Here is a 6,907-nt window from a genome sequence, read left to right as displayed (position 1 = left end):
GCTACCTCTAACAACCTACAAGTCCCCTCGCCGTCACAATTTGAACTTTATCATGAGGTTTATACATAATGTCTACGCTTCTATCATAAGAGTAAGCTTTTTCTAGACTCATTTCATCCATTCTCATAACTGCAAATCTTTCCATTGATAATAAACTCTCCGTTTTCTCTTTCATAAAACACATTACAGATATCAGTAACCCTGGCTCACAATTGAAAAATATAGCCCTCATGTTGAGTGTGGAGACAGAAGGCAAAGGTATACCTTTTTTCTCAAAAGTATTTGTAACACTTTGGGCTAAAACTTCGTAAAGTGAAAGTCAAAGCAACATCGTTATCGGACCACTAATGAGGCTCTTTCTTATCAAATAACGCATCTATCTTTGTTTCTGTGGCTATGGATTTGAATATCACTTCTATCTCTTCTTTCTTATAAGACTTTTCATTAACGTATAACCAGCTGTTTTGTTCTCTTCCTTCTTGCAGTTGCCTCCTCAGTTAGAGTATTTCCTCTTGTATTTTAATCTTGACCTTCATAAACTCTTACTTCGGAACCATCTTGGGTTCTTGGGTGTGTAATGCTGTCTGCATTTCCTCACTGCACATGACTGGATTGTTGCTTCTATCGGAAGAATTAGGTCCATCGTAGTTATGCAATTACATGTTACCTACATTTATCAAATCTTGAACAATTCTCTTAAATTCACATCGTTCATAATTCACAGATCTCCTAGAGGGTTCAGCTGAACAAGAATCTAAAACAGAGTAAATGAAGAATAATGATAAAATGTGGATTGCAGATGATTTTAAGGCAGCAAATAATAATGATAGACAACTTATCTCTTTTTGAAAGATAATACTCCACAATAATATTGAAATAGGGACATGAATGAAATTACATTTAAATGGAAATATATAAACACATTTAATATCTAAGAAGAAATATATCTTACTCATAGAACTGGCATGGCTTTTATGTTTAGATTGAATATATTTTTATTAACATTAAAACTTTCCAAGTGAGTACAATAATTACTTTTCAGCAGAGAAAAATCCATTGATTCTTTGGTGTTTCTCTTCCAAGGAGACGCGATTTCAGGTGGTTAGCAATATCATCTGTGCAGAAATGTATAGAGCAGATAACAGCATGGTCAGGATCAATCCTGTCTGATCGTCGACATGCTTGTATCCATGCATCTCTCAGGAATTAATTTCTCGGAAATCGGAAGAAACGAATCTTTAGATTAAACTTTTTGACTTTCTTTTTTCGGGTTATAACACCCATACACAGCGCAATTGCTTAGCATGGTTATTTTTCTGTCCTAAACTTGTAATCAAGGAACGTGTTCAGACAGACGTTTACCCTAAGCATATACGTTTGTGAATGAGGCATAGTACGCGACAGTCACTACTTATATGCCAAAATGACAACAGATTATGGATTAAGACTTGTAAAAGATAACCTCAGAAACAAGACAAATACTAAGTAGTAGCAAGTGGGATTATAGAATAAATCCTTATAGATCAGATAAACATAAAACAGAAGCATTACACTTAATTAGATTTGACATATTCATCCAAATCATGCCCGGAGATATACCTGATAGCAAGCTGCGGTGGCTCACCTGACCTCACTTGCCAAGCCCCGGACCCTGTCTCCCGGCGCGTAACCTGACCCGTCTAATCTATGGGTCCTGGTTTATATATAAGAGAAGACATATAACATTATTGTTTGTAAACTACATAGGGCTGGGTCCTGCATATGCTATAGCCATGAATAGGCTTACAGATTTTAATCTAACAGTGATGAATGTATGTCTATCATGTTTTTTATATATTTTGTTAATTAACTTTGAGAATTTTCATGCATTCTGTATTGTTACAATCCAGTTAACTCTATAACTACTACCCCACTTATCTTTGGGCCATTCGTTCACCCATGACCGCTCCCGAAAGGCGTCCACTTAACTATTTATTAATTAAAAAATATACTATACGTGTGTAGCTTAGTTTTTAATTTTTCCTTCATAATTCAAAACATGCATTTCCTACTAGGAATGCTAGGACTATAAATTTCCAGTCATTCTACAAATAAAATTCAGTTAGTAAGCCTCAAAATTTTTCTTTCTTATGCAATGATAATTTTGTGTTTTCAGTGGATCATCATAGCTAATCAAGGGAATTTTTAATGAAAGAAAATAGGAGTAAGTAGTTAAGCAGATAGTTTTTCTTAGTACATGAGTGGATAATAATATTACAATTGATCATATGATTATATTTTCATATAAAGTATCAAGCAATTTTCATCCGATTAAGGGGAAGAAAACCTAATTAATCACCAATTATCCTTTGTAGATATTGCGATAATTACTGAAAGATATTTCTGTTTTCTTCACCACAGATATACATATCTATGTAAGTGTTCATCTTTATTTTTTCATGGTTGCAGTAGAGAAGGAAAGGCTTTGCTTTTCTGGCTGAAGTAAGGCACCTGAAGTCTGACACCGAATGTCAAAAATAAATAGGCTAACTAACTTGGGTTGATGGAGTATATAGTTGGCTCTCCCTTATACATATCAATTAACCTGATTTAAAATTAAAGTTTCTGTATATTGCATATTTCTTATTCATGTAAGTTAATGATAAATTACATTAAATATATAAAAATTCAATTCTCCTTTCAATGGTTTTCAGTAATTCTGATATTTTCAGTAAATCTGTTATCTGTCTATTGCCAAATGTCAACAATTTTTAGTAGCGATTTTGCCAAATAAAAAGAGTAATTTATCGATGAAAACAGTAATACTTATGAAACTACTGCTTTGTAGATCCTAGTTAAGATATGAAGTAATCTCTCTCATGGAGTGCGAAGAATATTACCTATAACACACATGTGTTACACACGGTCGTATACTTTAACATATTTTTTTAATTTTTTTTTTTGTATCGATGGCTATCCCCTTGTGATAACAACCTATTTGTGTCTGCCTGTTCATGAATTATTTTGTTTGATTTTCTGTGACGTTCTTCTTGTGTATAAACTCGTGGTCTGTTGAAATAAAGTTAATTACATTCATCTCAACTCTCAATTAAACAGACCTCTCACACAATTGGTGACCACTGGAAGAGTCGATCCCTCCTGCCATACCCTTCACTGCTGTGCCCTACTGTTTGAGAATGCCAGCCACCAAACCTGACTCTTCAACACACACCAACTCAAGGAAACTGCCACCCTTCACCAGCGAGGAAGTGTTCACCTTGTTCCACTGTGCTGAAGTCCTGTTTAAAATCAAGGATGTGACTTAGTCAAGCACCAAATCAGACTATGCTCCTTCAGTGATCCACGAGGGCATTTTCTTTTAAATGTCTGATTGGCTTTGCAAACAAGGGGACAACGATGTCCTTAAAACATATCTTCAGGAGCAGTATTCACTATCACCAGCGACCTGTATAGCCATGCTATTTCAGCTGACTCTACAATCAATGGGATACCAGAAGGGTTCAATCCCCTCTCAGGTAAATGACCAGTACCACTCACAAGCAACCAGCCGCAGAGAACTATAATAATGAGGTGAAGCAACATGGTACTTTTTCAGGTGCTTACCAGAACCTGCACACGCTTCCATACATGATGTCGATATTTTTCCCTTGAAGAACCTTATAACCACTGATGACGCCCTTATTGCCAGCCACTTCACCACCTTCAAGACCTCCATCTTTGCCCACACTCCTTGCGAGGAAGTATACTATTCAACATTAACTAAACCTGATGTGAATATGGAAAGGCAAATGTTCCACCGTGGCATGCTGTAGTGGGTAACAAAGCCGCCAAGAACACACTACTTACTCTCGCCCCAACCATTGACCTTATTAGCCACTTACTGATGCCCATTGACTGCAGTTATGCTACTACTACTCCAGATTTGTGTCTGGTGCGAAAAAATACTCAAACGGTTGTCAGTGGCCCAAAAAAATATATATATAATTAAGTCATCGCCTATTGTAGTGGTCTCCCCTGACCCTTATTTATTCTTTTTACATGATGCAGGTATGGGATTGGTATTTTTAGTAGACTTGGATGCTTGCCATTTTCTGGTGATAAGGAAACTCTGTAGGAAATGACGTAGTCTGTCTAAATATGCCATTGTCCACGTGGTAGCTTCCTGTGAGTCTGAGATGCCCACCTATTGTTACAAGAATCTTATATAATCGCTTGGAGGAGTTAAATATCATTAGAATTTTCTTGTTACTGACATCACGTTGCCAATGCTTTGAGCGGGTTTTCTCTAACATTGCCCTATACTCTTTGATGTAGCTTATTGACAGCTAGTCAATGCAGATTCTTACTCATCACCTCTCCGGTCGGTCCCTTTGACCTTGTTCTCCACATCAGCACACCCACGGATGCCTACACCCACTTTCTCTTGTCGTTCCTTTAAGTCTTCTATCCAGAACTTAACCATCCGCTCTCAATTCCCACCAAACATGGTATTTATCAGTATAAAAAGATGATGATGCCCCTAGGGTTCCCCCACCGGATCGTTTAAAAGATGCTAAACAGAATTTTGCTAAAATGGAAGAAATGGGCCTATGCCAAAAGGCATCAAGCCCATAGTCATCGCCCTTAAACATCGTCCTGTAGAAGGATGATTCCTTATGCCCTCTTGGGGATTACAGGCATCTAAACATGCAGACAGAAGCAGATTTCTAACGCCTCCCAAACATTGCTAACGAGACCTCCTACTTGAATAAAAGGAAGGCTTTCTCAACGGTTGACTCCTAAAAGGGTATTACCAGGTGCCAATGAACACAAAAGACATCCCCAAGACCATACCACCTCTTTGTTACACACATGTTCAATTTTTTCTGTTTTGGCATTCATAATACTAGGGCCACTTTTCAATGCATCCTAGATAGCATCTTAGAAGACCTCCCCTTTTGTGTCTCATACGTGGATGACATGCTTGTGTTTTTTTCCTCCTAAGAGGAACATCTCCATCACCTATGCATCCTGCTAGACCACCAACGACAGAAGGGCCCTCTAGTCTGGTACGATAAGTGTACCTTTAGTACCAACAAAGTACCATTCTTAGGGCACTACATCTCTTTTGAAGGAGTCCACCCCATCCTTGAATAGGTAGCAGCTGTTCAGAACTTCCCCACATCCTCGACCGTCAAAGTACTGCAAGAAATTTTGCGCATAATTAACTATTATCACCGTTACTTGCCAGACATCTCTACCAGACATCCCCACCAATCTTGACCCCTTTTACGCTTCCCTCAAAGGGAAGCCAAAACACCTGAACTTAGGTCCACTTCAAGAGGTGACCTTCTGCAACGCAAAGAATGTCCTATCAACCACTTCTGCTATCACTTTTCCCGTGACAAATGCCCCCACCCCCTTTCTCTCCACTGATGCCAGTGACGTTGCTATTGGTGCAGCAGTAGAGCAGGTGATCAATGGCTCATTCAACCCATTGGCCTTCTTCTGTAGAAACTATTCAATGGAGAATCTGGCAACTCTACCTTTGACCGTGAATTGCCGAAGGTCCATTCTGTTTTCAGTCACTTTCACCACTTCTTAGATAGCCAGCCCTTCATCATTCACACAGGCTACATGGCTCTGGATCATGCCTTCAATCGACAGTCCAAGGCATCGTTCTCCTATTAACGCCATCCTCTCTTCACCATGGCTGAATACAATTGTACCCTTCAAGACGTTCTTAGAAAAATTAAGCCTTTTGCTTATGCCCTGTCAAGAAAGGTATTTCCTGCTGCTCACCTGGGATTAGATTACACAAGGCCAATAAGAAACCCAATGTACCCAATCATGTAGAACCTCTTGCACATCCCTCCGTTGGGATGATATCCCCCTCGACAACTCCGAGGCATCTCTCCTCTTTGACATCAATGCTGGTAGACCACAACCATGGATATCTACTCCCATGTGCCAAAAGTTGTTCGATCGAATTCATGGCTCTTCACATCCTTTATACTGATCTACTGCCCAGCTACTAAAGACGAAGATCATTTGGGCACACAGCATTACTAAGTTTGCTAAGGTTTTGGTCCATGTCTGAATTTCATGTCAAACTATATGAGTACATCAACACACTGATTCAGGTATGGGCACCTTTCTCTAACCTCAGCATTGCTGTTTTCATAACATCACAGACACCTGTTTAACACCATTGACTGTTCCACTCATTTACCTGAAGCCGTCCCAATGCAAATGTAATGCACACCACATGAACATCAGCTTTTCTCTCGGGGTGGATAGTGAGATTCCATATCACTGAGCAAATTACTTTTGACAAGGGTACCATGTTCCTCTCTGGATTGTAGCCATCATTAGTGAATCTCCTTAGTATTACCCTACATCTGAAAACCACCTACATCCCTGCAGCCAACAGGATGTTTAAATGTTTTCAATGCACCGTAAAAGCAGCTTTGATGTCCCACTGCATGGTATCTAACTAGTTAATTCAACTTTCCTGTGTTCTCCTGGAACTGAGGACCACCCCTAAGCACACCCTGGATATTTCAGCGGCTGAAATAGAGCATGGTAACCGGTTCGTCAGCCATGATGAATTTTTTCCGTCAGCAGCTTCCTGAATCAATCCCCAACACTTAAGTCATGTTGTGGGAAAATTCACTCCATATCGCTAGACTTACAAGACCCCAGCGAAGCAAAACATAATGGCAGATTTGCATAACGAGTCACAAATATTCTTGTGCAATGACCACAGCAGTCAGCCACTAACGCCCCCTTACAGGAACCTTTTCCTTGTGATCCATCAAACAATGAAAATATTTTTACTTAACATTCTTGGCAAAGACGACCGGGCCTCCATTGATCCACTTAAATCTGCCTATCTCCTGCTAGATGACCCACCTACAATGCACCT

The 6,907-nt window shown here is 39.3% G+C and overlaps 1 pseudogene; it reads right to left on the bottom strand.

The window, feature by feature from the left end:
* Window positions 1-344: 344 nt before the first annotated feature.
* LOC137646350 (uncharacterized) lies at window positions 345-1,306 on the bottom strand (annotated as a pseudogene).
* Window positions 1,307-6,907: the final 5,601 nt, after the last annotated feature.

Source organism: Palaemon carinicauda, chromosome 9 (assembly GCF_036898095.1).
Source record: "Palaemon carinicauda isolate YSFRI2023 chromosome 9, ASM3689809v2, whole genome shotgun sequence".
Classification (NCBI taxonomy): domain Eukaryota; kingdom Metazoa; phylum Arthropoda; class Malacostraca; order Decapoda; family Palaemonidae; genus Palaemon; species Palaemon carinicauda.
The sequence above is the reverse complement of the archived record's forward strand: the minus strand, read 5'-3'. Positions and strand labels throughout refer to the sequence as shown.